This window comes from Cebus imitator, unplaced genomic scaffold (genome assembly GCF_001604975.1).
Source record: "Cebus imitator isolate Cc_AM_T3 unplaced genomic scaffold, Cebus_imitator-1.0 Scaffold489, whole genome shotgun sequence".
NCBI classification, from domain to species: Eukaryota; Metazoa; Chordata; class Mammalia; order Primates; family Cebidae; genus Cebus; species Cebus imitator.
In genome coordinates, this window is record NW_016107804.1 from 640,250 (window position 1) to 657,498 (window position 17,249).

Consider the following 17,249-nt stretch of genomic DNA (forward strand, 5'->3'; position numbering starts at 1 on the left):
TAAAATAAAAAAAAAAAAAAGAAGCAGGGGAATTATGAGTATGGCCTTTGACAGGAACATTCTGAAGATAATGTCTATGTAAGAAAAGCAAAGGGGAAACAGTGAGGTGGAAAACTAAGGCAATTACCCCTGAGTAATTCCGACCTCGAATATTACTTTTATATCATCATTTCAGGATTTTCTTTCTATGCCTGATTTGTTCAGGTACGTAGTGTAAAATTCTCCACTTCACATATAACTGTCCTTTTCCATGTATGAAAATGCTCCTCATGGTCATTCTTTGCATAGAAGTTAATAAAAATAAGGCATAAACCTAGGTCACTTTCAAGCTAGACATATTTAAAAGAACAATTCTCAATTTCTTGTTTGGTTTCTTAGATAACTGACCTCATAGATAGCAAATTCAAAGCCCTACAGGGCCACGAAGTAACATAGATGAAGTAAAGCAGGTCAACTAGAAAGACCATGTCTCCTTTAAAGGGGAAAGTGGCTATTCAGCTTAAGCTGATTGGGGGCATGAAATATTGCATGTATTGCCTGATGTTCTAATTTTTAAAATATATATAGGAAGTCGGAAATCAGACTTTTATGCAAAAATCTCTTAAAGTTTATATATTGGCGAGTATTTTTTTCATTGCCATGAGAATGAACAAATTAATCATATATCTGTGGGCCGAATATAGTTTGTGGATCATCAGTTTATGACTTCTAGTCTATAGAGTCTTCATTTGGAATAGACTATCCTGTTCCATTACTGATGCTCTTAACTGGAAATCTAGTTCATTTTTTCAAGAAGACTCCTCCAATGAATGCTACCTTAAGGAAACACAAAATAAGCAATATGGTTACTAAGTTCCAGATATAAGTTTGGAAGTTTCATTTATGTAACCAATGCCCATGAATTGAGAAGAAAGTCCAGTCAGTGAGAAAGCCAGACACCTCAAGTGAGTTATTTGACCACTTTCCTTTGTTACCGTTTGCCCATCTTAGCAAACTACTCTCATGCTTAGAAGAGAGAAGGCATCTACTTAACATTTGCAGTTGCCTCAGATTGCCCTGCTTGAAAAGTACCAGTGCCAAGTTATGCTTCTAACATTAACCATGCTTCTGGCTTTTCAATGAGTGGTTAGCAAAGGGTTCTTCATGGGACTTCCCAATTTGGGTAGAGCCTAAAGTGGGAATGGCTATTGCTTTTCACTTTTGGTCTTTGGTCTAGTACAAAGGCTGGTCCAGTTCAAGGCTCTTGAACTGCTCAAACACAAACATTTCTCATAAAGAAAGAGTATTAGGAAATAATGAGAGGTCGGTGGGAGCCAGGCCTGAGGTTTACAATGCCCAGCTCTTGTCTGAGAGCTCCGTTCTAAGGTTGTGCTTACATGCAGTCTATGCCCTTTCACTGGGCAGTGATTAATGCAGAACACTAGAGTTCTGGATGGGCTGCAAGGCCCTTACAAAGAGAACTAAAGATGGGCCTTTCCTTTTGGTGAAGCTGGGTATCAGAAGAGAGTCGAGTAGCTTTTCCCAATGTGAGCTCTTGGCTCAGTTGCCAAGATGTCACTTCAAGGGGAATAACATTTGCTTTCCCAGGGGATGACACATATATTGTCCTTCTTCCTAGACTCTGAAAGTATCTTTATTTTCACTTTAAGATCCATGCAAGTCAAAACAAGGCAGGATTCAAGTGCAAGTTAAAGTCACATGATTTAAGCCAGTATTATTAGAATTCTGCATTTTGGAATATTAGGCATTGTCCCAGGTAATACAAATACTTTCTTTGTTTTCCAAGTGTTATCGTTCTTCAATGCTATGTCTCCCTCAAGAACCTTGTAAGAGAAAGGGTTATTTGCATGGCAGGATTCTGAAATTCCTTAGTCCTCTTGCGAAGACCTTATCTTTATTTTAATTCTACTAGCCAACTGCTCTGTACATGAACCTGTTTATATCATGCCATTGTCTACTTCACTTCAGAGAATATGCCATGGCAGCTCAAGTTAATACTTGTTTTGAACTTTCATGTTTCCTGACTCATTTATCATTGCTAAGCCAGTAGGTGTAACTGGAATACTTTACTGCCCCATCCATCTCTGCATATCTTCATCTATGACTGTTTAATAATTGATGCAAAACTCATGAATCACTCTACATTCCAATTTCAAGATACTGAAACTTCTGATACAAACACTCTTATGTTTTCAGCATGCTGTTTGGTAAGACAGTTTAAACGAAAATATACTGCTTAAAACCAAATAATTTTGTGATATGGAAAGAGGATATATCAAAATAAGGCAGAAAGTTTAGAGATGATAATGTCATTTGAAATCATGATCAACAGAAATCAACACATCAAGTTCAACACGGTTTTCACCTTTAAATTATAAGTTTATATGACAATTCCACATTTCATTAAATGCTCAACCTAATCATCCTGTTAATCAAGAAACTATAAATTTGAGCATTTTTCCTCTGTTCTATATAGCCGTGGATAAAGTACACATTGACTAAAACCAAAAGCCAAAAACAACTAGAGAGGTCAAATGTAGTTAAAACAATTTTTAAAGGAAACCCTGGGTGTTGTGAAGTTTGCCCTAGTCCAAATCTATTTGTGCTGATTTAATTTCCACAAGATGGTGGCCTGGTAGCCCCATTTCTGGCTCAATAGGCATTATTAAGGCTGAGGTTATTTTTTTTTTTAAATCAATCTCAGCATCCTACAAAAGGTAGCTGGGCGTTTGGCACGCGCCGGTAGTCCCAGCTGCTTGGGAGGCTGACGCGGAAGAATCACTTGAATCTGGAAGGCGGAGATTGCATTTAGCCAAGACTGTGCCACTTTGCTCCAGCCTGGCAACAGAGCAAGACTCCGTCTCCAAAAAAAAAAAAAAAGTTCCAGACTGGTAATTTCATACACAAAGTATCATTTACCTGAATAACAGATATTGACTTAACAGTGATATTCATGTGAGGCTAATGATTATGAGGCTTAGGAAAACAGATGAATCTCCTAGTTTATCCCTAGTCTTTTGCAGTATCATGCCAGGCTGGAATCTATCTAATGCCAGATGATTGAGTTGAGGCAGGCACCTGGATTATTAGGCGATGTACAGTTCACATAGTAGGGTGACTGTTTTGATAAAATGGTGATTCAGTTTAGACTTAGGATCTAAACTCAAAGTCTACAGATGGAACATCTTACTGACCAGGTCACTAGCACTGACCTCTCAACATCAATCACAGAGATCGAAATGAAAGGGTAATGCAATTTAGCTTTCAGAGCCCATTAAATGTTTTATCTTTCATCTAAGAAACATTTGGTAGGTAATATCATAAAGTCATTTACCCTACTTGTATCAGCTGACTAGTTCCGCCCACTCAATACTTGGCTTTATTTCCAATGATTGGATTGGGTTTTGGTAGTTTTTTCCCTCTGCTAAGACAAGAATGGAAAATAGATTTCATAGTGGATGACAATGGTGAAATAGTCATAGTTACCAGGTTTGTGTTGAGAAGGTTTTGCAGGGTCACTTCTAGGCTGGGGTGCCATGATTAATGGGTAATAAATCTGGGGTGGGGGAGGTAGGATGTGTATCATTTGTCATCTCAGTACAGAGGCTTCTAGCTAGACTGGCAATGACTACTTTGTGGATCATTAAACAAACGGGATTCTTAGGCATCCTAGTGGGATGGGTAATAAATTGTTAATAAACAATTGTTCCTCCCATCCATATAAAACTATAGTATCCTTCTTGGGTCCTGGTTCACAGTCCAAAGTCAGCATCCATTTTCTCTGATAAGGTTATTTTCCACAAATAGGGGTTGGGGAGGGGACAGGAAAGAAGTCTAGTTATGGCCAAATCCAAATACTCCTACTGGGATGATGTCAAGATGACCTTGTTGAAAGATGTTAATATGTCGTAAAATTTGAAAAGAATTAGTCAATAAAAGAGTTTATGTCAAATGGTTGCAATTTTGTCAAAGAGTTTTCATCTCAGAATTTATCTTTTCTTTCTTTCTTTTTTTTTTTGGCAGAGTTAGCTGAGGTTTTCTCTTGGACAACAACAACAAAAAAGCAATTGGATTGTTTGGTAGCTTGAGGCATGGGCAAGGAGGGTCCCCAGGCAGTCAACTTCCCGTCAGGTGGGCTGAGGGCTAGGGCTGAGCCTCAGGTGGGTCTCCTGCTCCCTGTACTACCCTGCACAGCGACCTCCCTCCTGGGCTCTGGAGCAGCCGCAGGAGGGGCAGGCTGGGAGGGGCTGCCGCAGCTGTTAGCTTGGACAGGACATCCAAGGACTTGGACAACAGCTTCCCATCATGGGTCTCAATCTTCTTCACAGCCATGGCCCTGGTGGAACTGGTGCGGCTGAAGGAGCTGGAGCCCAGGCCATAGCTGAGGCTGGGGCTGGGGCTTATGAGGCCCCATAGGTGGAACTCTGATCATCTGCATAGCCACTGGTGGTATTGGTATCGATACTCATATTCTATGTTCTGCATCCCACACTCCAGTCAGCTCTCCTTGCCTTCCAGCAGCTTCCTATATGTGGTGATCTCGATGTCCAGGTCCAGCTTGATGTTCACCAGTTCCTAGTACTCATGCAGCTGCCATGCCACGTTCTGCTTGGACTGCTGCAGGGCAGCCTTCAGCTCAGATAGCATGGCGTTGACATCCTTAATGGCCAGCTCCCCAAGTGCTGCTTAGCATCTGCGACAGTGGCCTCCAGGGAAGCCTTCTGGCCTTTGAGGCCCTCAATCTCAGCCTGAGCTGGCTAACGTTCTGGTTCATCTCAGAGACCTCAGTCTTTGTATGCCGCAGGTCATCCCCGTGCTTCCCAGCCAGTGTCTGCAGCTCCTCGTACTTGATCTGGTACAGGCTCTCAGCCTCAGCCCGGCTATGGTGGGCAATCTCTTTGTACTGGGCCTTGACCTCAGCGATGATGCTGTCTGTGTCCAGGGAGTGGCTGTTGTCCATGGACAGCACCACAGATGTGTCGGAGATCTGGGACTGCAGCTCCCGGGTCTCCTCTTCATACAGCTACCTCAGGAAGTTGAACCCATCAGTTAGCCCTTCCAGGAAGACACCAGCTCCACCTTGTTCATGTAAGCTTCATCCACATCCTTCTTGATGAGGGCAAATTCATTCTCCATTTTTGTAAGCTTATTGATCTCATCCTCATACCTGTTCTTGAAGTCCTCCACCAGCCCCTGCATGTTGCCAAGCTCTGCCTCCAGCTTCAGCTTCTCCTGGCCCAGAGTCTCCAGCTGCTGCCTAAGTTTGTTGATGTAGCTCTCATTTATGTCACCCATGTTGCTCCGAGCTGTCCTCTGCTGCTGCAGGAGGCTCCACTTGGTCTCCAGCATCTTGTTCTGCTGCTCCAGGAACCTTACCATGTCAATGAAGGAGGCAAACTTGTTAAGGGTCTTGATCTGCTCCTTCTCCTGGGTGTGCATGGCCTGGATGTCGGGGTCCATTTCCAGGTTAAGGGGACTTAGCAGGCTCTGGTTGACCGTGATGGTGGTGATGCCTCTCATGCCACCAGCCCCACTATTGCCTCCACTCAGGCCACCCCAGAAGCTGCTGCTGCCCACTCGGGAGAAGCTTGAGGAGCTCATGCGGGCACTGGGCCCACTCGAGTAGGAGCAGCTGCTGAAGGCCTGGGGGCCAGAGGAGGACACTTTGTAGGACTTCTGGGTCACCCTGATGGACATGGTGGAGGCAGCAGTGGTGGCAGGCAGGCTGAACCAGGTGGAAATTCCAGAAGGAGTAGAGAAGCTGCTTCTTGGTAGAATTTATCTTTTCTAACAGGTAAAGCAATATGTACACTTACAGAAACTTCTGTTAATAACAAGGTGGCCCTTAAAACATTAAACCGAGCTTCCTTTACAATATGACTCTCCTACAAGTAATTGCTAATGACTACACATACACGCGTACTCTCTCTACAGACAATAGTTTGTCAGGGAAAACCCAAAATGGTACTATTTTGGTGTAGGATGTACATAATTTATTTTCTTACGGTCTTTTTCTACATTTTCAGTATTTTCTATTTTTTGCCATAACCATAAATACTTGAACAATTTTTAACTTGTAAACAATTTTAATTGGTTTTCAAACTGAATGAAAGATTTTAGCATTTAACTCAGTGGCTTTAAAACTTTTTAAAAATTTAAAATTCTTATATAGGCTGGGCATGGTAGCTCACACCTATATAATCTCAGCACTTTGGGAGGCTAAGGCAGGTGGATTGCTTGAGCTCAGGAGTTTGAGACCAACCTGGGCAGTATGGTGAAACCCCGTTTCTACCAAAAATACAAAAAATTAGCTGGGTATGCTGGGATATGTCTGTGGTCCCAAATCCTTAGGAAGCTGAGGGGGGAGGATCACTTGACCCTGGGAGGTGGAGGTTGCAGTGAGCTGAGATCGTGCCACTGCACTCACACCTTGGCAGCAGAGCCAGACTTGGTCTCAAAGAAAACCTATACATCTGCATATCTATGTATGTGTGTCTGCACATATATATATACACACACACACACACACACACACACACACACACACACACATATATACAAAAATTCACTTTTTGTGGCATCCAGTTCTACAGATTTTGACAAATGTGTACAGCTATGTGTCCACAACCACTATCATGATATAGAATAATTCCCTTAACCGCAGAAAGTTCCTTCATACTGTTCTTTTAAGTGGACAATTCTTCCAAAAGAAGTAAACTTATGGGAATAAACTGAACTGATAGATATAAGAGCTGTAAGAGTTAAAAATGCTGTGCAGATACAGAGGTTTAATGCTACTGGTCTCTATTGATATGACTCAACTTGATTTGGCACCAGTAATTATTTTGTTAGTAAACAGAATCAAAGATTTTTTTAAAAGTCTGACTGTCTAGATGTTATTACTGTTTGGGATACTGTTTGAGCGGTACAGAGCTAAAAAAAATTCATCAATACACTTTTGCCAGTCTGCACCACAAACTAGGTTATGCAAAAAAGTATTCTACCTTTTCACCTATGCCCTCGTCTTTAAAAGGAACTATGTTTGAGTTCCTTATTCAGTAGCATTACCTTCTTAACTCGACACTACTTCTCACACTCATTTGGTTTGGTCCTAAAGACGGAAGTAGTAAATACACAGTTCTGATCACACATGCCGCATGCTTGCTATCCTTGACCTACTGTGTATAATACATTCTTTCTGTCTGATCCAGAATTGTTTCCTCTGTCATTCAACCAGTGTCTGGTATTTGGATACTGAATCCTTTTCCTTTCATTTAATTAATTATGTGCATACTGGTTTTATCTTCAACCCGGTGCTGGTATACCTTTTACATGAAAGAATACAGATAGAAGGGTCCAATAGCTCCAATTCCCAAGCTCTTATCACAAGAGCTGTTTCCTAATTAACCATAAGTGCAGTATTAAAAAATGGGCACTGCTTAAATATCAGTCTGAACCTGTAGATCAAGCCCATTGATGGCAGGCGATGTGTTATGGCAGATACTCTTGGTCGGTTACTCCTATTCAGTGCCTTTCTTCCTTGCCTGCCTCTGACTGTCCCACTGCAAAGGCTGGAAAACCCACATACTTGCTTTTCAGACTCCCTTGTGGCTAGGTGTGACTGTGTGACCCAGATCTGGCCAATGAGGCATATAGGAAAGTCTACTGGGGAAACACGATGGGGAGAGAGATTCCAGGAAAGTGTTTTTCTTCCCCGAATAAAAGGAAGTAGCGAGGGGAGGCCTTCCGGCCGGACTATTCCTTGCTTCTTGCTTTTGTTTGTAGTTAAATGTGTTCATAATATGTGGGGCTGTGGCAGCCATCATGTGACCATGAGGTAATAAGCCTATGGATTTTAAAAGGCCAAGAGGCTGACTATGACAGATGGGAGAATGGGACAATATCTTTGATGACACCAATGAACAACTAAAATCTACCTTAAGAAAGCATATGTCTGAACTTGTTAAACTCTGTGGTTTTAGCTTGTATTAGTATTAGTAAGTTTTGTATTGTATTAGTAAGTTTTCTGTTATATTCATCTAAATTCATGCTATTAGACACATGCTTCCATCCTTGTTTTCCTGATAGCACTTGGCACAAGGCCAGGTTACTAAAGCATGTTGAGTTGGAAACTCCCTTGCCTTACAACATCTTCACACAAACTCTCACATGCACATTTCCATATCACTCTACCACACAACCAATTTTCCTTCCCATTTGCTTGATTCCTATTATTAAGATGGTTTGTGTTTTTCCTCCTTCCCCTGCTGTGGAGATGGTGTATTATTTTTCAACCATTCAAATATGAAAGCAGCTTATTGGGATAGAAATGCCAACCCCAATTTATTCATGGTGTTCATTGTAAAATTATGACTTCAGAGGGACCTAGCCACACCCTCCTTAGGAGTCAAGCTTTCCCTGCTAATATGCAGGAAGCCTACCATGCTTGTTGAGCTGTGAAAATCCAGATGGTGGGAAGCAGGTGAGTAATGAATGCCATGCTGTTCCCATTAAAATGCACACAGCTTCCCCAGGCTGACCAAATCTCCAACACTAACCAGGTTTGAATCAACCCAAGAACATGTGGGCTGATGAAGATTGCCTTTTTTACAAAACAATTTCCTGCAACATAGAAGCCTAGAAGAGAAAATTTTTCCATAGTTGGAACAAAACTTGCCAAAAGGGCAAAGAAGTCTTAAAAATTATAAGTCTCTAAGTACAGAAAAATCCAGTGGGAAATTGATAGCAGTCCAGACTTGCCTACACGCTTGTATGGTTTACAGTGGAATCTGCTGTCAAGGTGTTTACCATCTGTCACCCAATCTTTCAAAAAGCAGAGGAGTAATTAACTGCACAGGCAATACAAACTCTGTCAGTCATTCAGATATATTATCCGCACAACATGGGACACCTATATTTGACCCCAAAGTCGGCAGGACTCCAGGTCCAAAATGAGAAAGCTCTCACATCTGGCGGGAAAAGGGAATTCTTGGGCAGGTCCTGTGCCAGCCAAACACACATATTATGGCATCTGGCACATCTTTGGTCAGAAATTTTGGTTTGTCAGATGCTCTGAAGTCAGTAAGACGTGGTATCCACTTTGTGGAATCTAAAGCTCTCCATATTTGGGGTCTGGCTCAGATATCACTTCCCTAAGGAGCCATGTGTGACTTCTTTTAAGCCTAAGACAGCTCCCTTTATTATGCAGCCTCATTGTTCCCCGTACTTTGCCTTCGTAAGTTATCACCACTAATCATTAGCATTTATCACAATGGTATTAGAATCGTTTAAATGCCTGTTTCAGTCTCTTCATTGTAAACTCCACAAGGAATTTGTTCACCACTGAACCCTCGGTGCCTAGCTGAGTGTCTTAGTACATAACAAATGCTTCCCAATCATTTTTTCTTTTCTATACTCACAAGTCATTAAGCAATCAATCTTTTTTCTTTAATGGATCCCTGAATGAGAGCTGAAGAGAGCCAGTACCAAAGCAGATCAACATATAGAGAATGGATAACCCTAAACAAAGTACCAATAATCAAAATATGTATGCTGGGTAGATGTAGACATTTACTTAAGATGCAAGCGAAAGTTCTCATTTGGAATAGTGAGTGTTTGACGATTTTGGAATGAGATAGATTTCTCAATAAAGAACAAATCTTGTCCTAGAAAGCCTTTGCAGCTTTGGCAGGGATTCAGGGTCCCATGAATAACAGGTAGAGAAAGAAGATGGGTTGGGGAAAGAGGATGCCCAGGTAGGTTGCTATTTGGGAGAGGGCATGGAGGCGATAATAAGACAGCCAAAGTGGATGAGCAAATAGGTCTGAGAAGAAAGACCTCGATTTAATGAATACCTATTATGGTCATGTCACTGGGCCAGGTACCAGGGATATAGTAATAAGTAAACACAACTGATACTTGCCTTGTGAAACTCTCAGTTTAAAGGACTGGGAGATAATAGGAGATTGGGATACAATTAAAATGTTAGGGGAAGGTTGTTCAAAAACTCGGATAATAGGGATTTTTAAGTCACAGAATAATCCTATTATTATTATTAATATTATTTACCTAGAGGGAAGCAGGAGGTCTTTACCGTAATTCAAGGAAACACATCTCAGCCATATCCTTGCATGCAGTAAATCTCTTTTATTTATCTAAAGGACAAACTGAACACTAAATACAATGTGTTTTTTTTGTTAAACTGTAGATAAACCTAGAGAAATGAATGAAGAATATGATAGGCAAAGATTTCATTTTTTTCCTCCTAAAACATGAGGTCCCTATGTCAAAGAAAACAAAAATGCTGCTAATAGTTCACAAGGTTCTATTACATTATGATGGTTTTTCAATGGCCTTAATGAAGAAAATGAAAAGTATTAGAAACAAGTCTGCCAATTATAGTACTATGGATTACTTAGTATTTTCCTGTCTCTCCCTCCCTCCTTCAAGTTTCTGGCTGGGAGCTATGGTATTCTGAAGACTATAATAAAGTATACTCTCTTTTGGATAATACGCATATTTTAAAGCACTGAATGCAATACTGTACACACAGTAGGTAAAGGGTAAAATATAGAATGAATAAACTAGTGTTAATTTTCATCAGCAGCAATACCCAATCTTTAATAAATATTCATCAGGATAAAGGCAGTATAGTACATACCTACTGTTTTTTTCTATCCACTGAAAATTGGATATTTAGAAAATCTATTATATTTGACTTCATGGTCATGTAGCAGTTTAGATAACAATGAATAATATTAAAACTAGGAAAATCAGGAAAGATTTAATGTTAATGGGACACAGGGGTGATCCAGCTGCAACGTCTGTCACCCCATTGATCACCAGGGTTGATTTGGCTGATCTAGCTGGCTAGACAGGTGTCTCCTTTCTCCCTCACCACTCCATGTACATCCCCCCCAGAGCTGTACAGTGAGTTGAAGAGCACAACCATCCCCAACAGAGGAGGACTGGTCTTGGGTCAAGGGTATATAAGTAGCTGTGTTTCCCTGCTAGAACCTCCAAACAATGTCTCAAGATTTAATGTTAATCAATTCATTCATTGACCCATTTATTCACTCAACACATATACACTGAACACATCAACTATATGTCAAGTACTATTCCAGATATTAAAGAAACATCAGACAAAAATAGATAAGAAAGCTGTCCTCATGAATGTTACATTCTAGTAGTTGTGGGGAAAAGACAATTACCAATGAACATACTAAATTACATTGCATGTTATGTACTATGGAAAACAGATAGAGCTAAGATAAACAGGACTGACATTTTCAGGGAGGCTGTGATTTCAATAGGGTCGCTGTGACAGACTTCATGGGGGAGACTTGAAAGGGTGGAGGAGTTCACAATGCAGGTATCTGTAGGAAGAGTGGTCCAAAGAGAGGGAACAGACAGTGGAAAGACCCTAAGAGGGAAATGAGCAAATGTTAAGGGATCAGTGTGGCTAGAGAAGAGCAAACAAGGGGTAAATAAGGTATGAGAGTTTCAGATGACATAGAGTCTTATAAAACACAGCAAGAAGTCTTTTACTAAAAGTGAAATGGGCACAACAATGTTAATGTATTTGATGTCACCAAACTGTATACTGAAAAATAGTTAAAATGGTAAATTTAATGTTATATACATTTTACCACAATAAAAAAGTAAAGGGTATAGCTTTTAGAAGGTTATCAAATAGATAAGTGATGTGCTTTTACAAGAATCAATTTGGCTACAGGGTTGACAATAGACTGTAAAGGGCTGAGGTAGAATTGGGGAGTGTATTGAGATAATCCAGGTGAGATAAACCATGGTGTAAACTGTGGAGGTGAAGAACTGGCTATTTTCTGGATGACACTGAAAGTTGACCTGTGAGGATCAGCTGATGGGTTGATTATATAGAGTATGGAAAAAATAGAAAAATCAAGGATGTTTCCAACGTTTTTGCCCTCAGTAACTGGCATGTTGCAGTTGCCATCACTGAGAATTTTGTGAGTAAAGCAGGCTTTTTAGGGGACCAGATGTCCCCCAAAAGCATAAAACTGAATACCAGACATGTATTCAGTTTTATACATGTGAAATGTGAGAGGTTTATAAGTAAAGATATTGAGGAGATAACTGGAAATAAGAGTTTGGAGTTCAGGAGAGGGGACTGAGCTGGTAATATAAATTCGGGGGTTATTAGCATTCAGATACTGTTTAAAGCAACAAGACCAGATGAAGTCTCAGAGCGTGAGTGTATTAAAAGAAGATAAGAGGACCAAGAGCGGAATGATGGAGCACTCCAGCACTGAAAGAGTTGGGGGAAGAAGAAGAAAAGCCAGGAAATAAACAAAGGGAATGACCAATGAGATAGGAAAATCAAGGAAACTTAATGTCCTAGATACCAAGTGAAGTTCAGAGAAGTGACGAACCATGTCAAATACTGCTCATAGGAAAGCTAAGTTTAGAGTAAAACTTTGAGCTTAGTACTGTGGAGCTCACTTTTAACTTTGAGTGAAGTATAGTTTCTATTGAATGGTGAGCAAAAAACTTAATTGGAGTATGTATCAGAGAGAATGAGAGGAGAGGAACTGGAGACAGTGACTATGTACAACTCTTTTAAGAAGTTTTGCTGCAAAGAGTAGTAAAGGAATGAGGTGAAAGATGGTGAGGAAAGTGGGGTCAAGAGAGTACTTTTATAATATCATAGAAATAACAGCATGTTTATATGCTGATGGGAAAGTTGCAACAGCCAGAAAAAAAAAATAACAATGAAGGACAAAGAAGGTAGAATTGCTGAATGAATAAAAAAGTAAATAGATGGATGAATAGGCCAGGAATGAGGGCTGGTCACCACTAACATTTGAAATAAAATCAATACAGGTTCAAATCCTACCCACAGCTAAAAGCTGGATAGGAAGAAAAATGCTATTGAAATCTTCTCTTCATATAAGGTTTAACATGATTCTTAAAGCATTTAGTATTGCAAGAATTTCTCTCATATCAGCATTTCAGAGATCCGTGTGATTGCTATGAATAAAAGATCTCATGATTTTTTTTTGTTTCTTTTCCCTTACCTTCTCTCCCTTTCCCCGATCTCACACCTCTTCTTTCTTTTCTGTTTTTCACTCATCCCTCTCTCCCTCCCTTCCCTTCTTCTTCTGTAGCTGAGAGCAGAAAGGACTCTGTTCCTTTAGCTACCTCCTATCTGCCTACCAGGCAGAAGGCTGCTAACTCATATACACTTTAAAGGGATGAAAAATGTACTACAAGATCATTTCCACATGGGTAGGCTGACTTCCTTTTGGCCTTTCTTAACTTTCACCACTATCCTTAATATCTTACAAAAACAAGTCTGTCAGAGTGGTGAAAAAAACCCTGCACACTCATCCTTTCCCTGTGCAAGATTTACAGACACTTTGTAAATGGCCAGACCCAGGTGATGGTGCCAGGAACTTTCCAAGTGATTTGTAGATCTCCCTTCCAGGACGTCAGTCTTTAATGGAAAACTCCTTTAGCCGCACATTCCTTTATTCCAGTATGACTACGAGAAGAAGATTGCAACTGTTATAAAGAAGACTCACTGAAATTAACCAGCTATTGACTTGGCCTCAAGACATTTCAGCCTAAGAGAAACACCAGCACTGCACAGTTTAGAAAAGCATAGTTTTCCTTTAAAAGTACCATTTATCGGCCAGGCGCGGTGGCTCACGCCTATAATCCCAGCACTTTGGGAGGCCGAGGCGGGTGGATCACGAGGTCAAGAGATCGAGACCATCCTGGTCAACATGGTGAAACCCCNTGTTGACCAGGATGGTCTCGATCTCTTGACCTCGTGATCCACCCGCCTCGGCCTCCCAAAGTGCTGGGATTACAGGCTTGAGCCACCGCGCCCGGCCTTATTATTATTTTTAATGGTCATTGCTATAGGCTTATAGCTTAGGACACCTCTGAAATAAAATCAGTATTTGAGAAATCTAGTACCAAGGCCATTTTCAGAAATGCTTTTTCCAGGAATAGCAGATAGGAGTGAAAATCAGATCAAATTTCCATACCTCCAAGGACTCTATTTTTGGGGAACATTTCAAGTACTGATTCTAGCAATCTAAGTTATTGCCTTTGGAGAATATGAAAAAGCTTCAAGCCTGAAAAAGTCCATAACTATTAAATGCATTGGCAAAATTCCTTTCTCTCCAACACATAGCACAGCAGGTTCTTAGCACTGATAGTGATGCATTGACGGTATTCTGCAAAGTTCTTGGGAAAAAAAAATGATATGTCAATATTTTATCAGGTAACAGAAAGAATCAAACCATTAAGCACTGAAGATACAGACTCAACGGGGGCCACAATCTCAAATATACCTCCTGCTTCTTCAACTGAACTTAAATCAACAGTAAAATGTACTAGATGCCATTTTGGGGAAGCTTTGGGGCCATATAAACTTTTGGTAAGTTATCACTAAGAAAACTTTGTGAACAGTCCCTTTCCTCCCTCTCAAACTATCCCCTGACTTCCTTCCTTACCATTTTCTAGCCCCACTTTTGCTTTCAGGATCTCATAAATTTCCTGCTTTCTCCCTTACTTTGAGGAAACATGCTGTGGCTAAACTACTCCCCCTCCTCCCTTTTCCTTGGCCAATATCTCTTCGTTTAAAAATTTTTAACATGGGAAACCATCATTCTCAGCAAACTAACACAAGAACAGAAAACAAAACACCACATGTTCTCACTCATAAGTGGGAGTCGAACTATGAGAACGCATGGACACACGGAGGGGAACATCACACACCAGGACATTTTAGGGGGTGAGGGGGCTAGATGAGGGATAACATTAGGAGAAATACCTAATGCAGATGAAGGTTGATGGGTGTAGCATATCATCATGGCATGTGTATACCTATGTAGCAAACCTACACACTCCACACATGTACCCCAGAACTTAAAGTATAATAATAATTTTTTAAAAAAACTTAAAAAACATTCCAGCTTGAACAGCAGCACTTCCTGAAAGTGGACTTTTCTGACAGCCTATTTTAAAGTCTTCACATTGTTCTCTACAGTACTCTATTCTTTTCCTTTAATACATCTACCAGAATTCATCATTATGTATATTATGTATGTGTTTATCTGAGTGTTTATTGTTGATGTCTGTCTCCCTTGGAAGACTACGTAATTCACAAGAACAGAAATAACAGCTAAATTTTGTTTTTAAATAGTGGTATACCTGTCCCCTAGCCCAATGCTTGACACAGAGTAGACATGCAAGCAATGTTCAATGAAAGTATGGTTTTCGAATCCTATCTCTACAAAAACATACAAAAATTAGCCTGGCGTGGTAGCACACTCCTGTAGTCTCAGCTACTCAGGAGGTTGAGGTGGGAGGATAGATTGAGCTCGGGGGTTTGAGGCTGCAGTTGGCTCTCATAGCACCACTGCATTCCAGCCTGGGTGACAGAGTGAGACCCTATCTCAAAAAAAAAAAAAAAAGAAAAAAAAAGAAAAACTCTTTGTAAAAAAAAAAAAAAAAAAAAAAAAAAAGTACCATTTAATGAGTAGGCCTACTGTAAGCCAGGCATGGCGTTTGACTCTATATACATACATTCTCTTCCTAAATGTATAGATCCATTGTCATTTATTGGATATCAACCTTGGCCGGGATCTGTGCTTAGCGTTTTACATGATATCGCTTAATGGTCACTCAAACTCCATGAGTTTTAGTATCTTCCCACATTTTTCTGATGGGAAAATGGTGGCTCAGACAGATTAAATAACTTGCCCATGTTTCAAAGACTAGTCATGGAGCTGGGATTTCAACCCAGCTGTAGTTCCAAAGCTTGCTTTGCGTTCAGAACCTGCTTTTTGTGTGCTGCTTCTTTTCCCACTGCCTTCTATTATTTCTTGTTCCTATTCTCTTTTGTCTACCATTTCTTCTTTTTTCCAAATAAATTCCTTTTTCGTTTTTCACTCACAGTTATAGGTTTTACTTCTTAACATAGCAGAGTGTATCTTCTGGGCTCAACCTTCACTTTTCCACCCTTGTCACAAGCTTCAGCAAAGTTTAACTCTTCAGATTCTCAAAGCAAATACAATCTCTGCTGACCGACTGCTCATGCCATTTCATTTACCTAATACATCCTTGTCATTACTTGTGCCCGTTGACATCTCATTCTCTGAGACAGCATGTCCCTTGTGGGCAGGATCTTATGCACTATTATAATCTGAGGACTTAGCACACGGACTGGCATCTAGTAAGTTTGCAAAAAACACCCATTGATTGAATAAAAAAGTAATACATAAATCCTTCAAAACCAGCTGCTCTCTATTCCATGAAGCTTTTGTAAGCTCCACTGATTGAAAAAAATTCCTTCTTCCTCACAACTCTTGTAACTTCATATTTTTACATGTGATCCATGACATTGTCACTTACATGTGTCCTTGTTCTATTTTCCTTACTGAAATATATTTCATTAAAAGCAGAATCCCTATTTTACTCAATTTTGCCTTACTAAGCACAATTGATGTTTGATGAGTAAAAAAATGTAAAATCTGAACCTTTCTCTAATAACACAATTTAGCTCTTAACCTTTTTTAGGAGATCTCAGCCCTCTTTGAGGACCTAATAAAAGCTATGAATCCTTTCCCCATAAATATGCATGTACTTACGTTTGTGAAATTCTGCATCTTATTTTCAGAGGACTTCTGAACCTCTGGATTCCCTGTGGGATCTGAGACCAGCGCTCAATACCACCCTTCATTCAGAGCTTTGCTTAAACAATTCTTCAATCTGGAATTTATTCTCTTAGAACTTACCCTGTTTCCCTTCCCTTCTAACGCCCAGTTGAAAATTAGTCTTTTCTAGAAACCAAGTAAGGATAGTTTACATTTAAAACTTCACTAACTTAGCTGGCATTTTCTTATCAGGCATGACTCATTTCTATTGGATTATGGTATGAACATTGATAGATGGCTTAAATATACTTTGTGTATGTTATCTCTTTAACTAGATTATAAGTTCCCTGAAGACAGAATAATATTCATTTCTGTAGTAGACAGCATCTTTTTTAGTACCTAGGATCTTATTCTGTGCATAGCAAACATGACATAAATGGTTCACAACTGGAGATTTAGGATTCTCATAGGGACAACTGACTGTGGGTTTGTATAATGCCATGACAGCTCTTTTCTTAGCTTAAAGTCACACGTGTTCCATTTTTGCCTACAACTTATTATTATTATTATAACTATTTTTTTTTTTAGACGGAGTTT

At 40.1% G+C, this 17,249-nt stretch overlaps 1 protein-coding gene across 17 annotated transcripts in view; it reads right to left on the reverse strand.

The window, feature by feature from the left end:
* PPP2R2B (protein phosphatase 2 regulatory subunit Bbeta) overlaps window positions 1-17,249 on the reverse strand; it is a 499,440-nt gene that overhangs the window by 116,158 nt on the left and 366,033 nt on the right. The window lies entirely within an intron of this gene.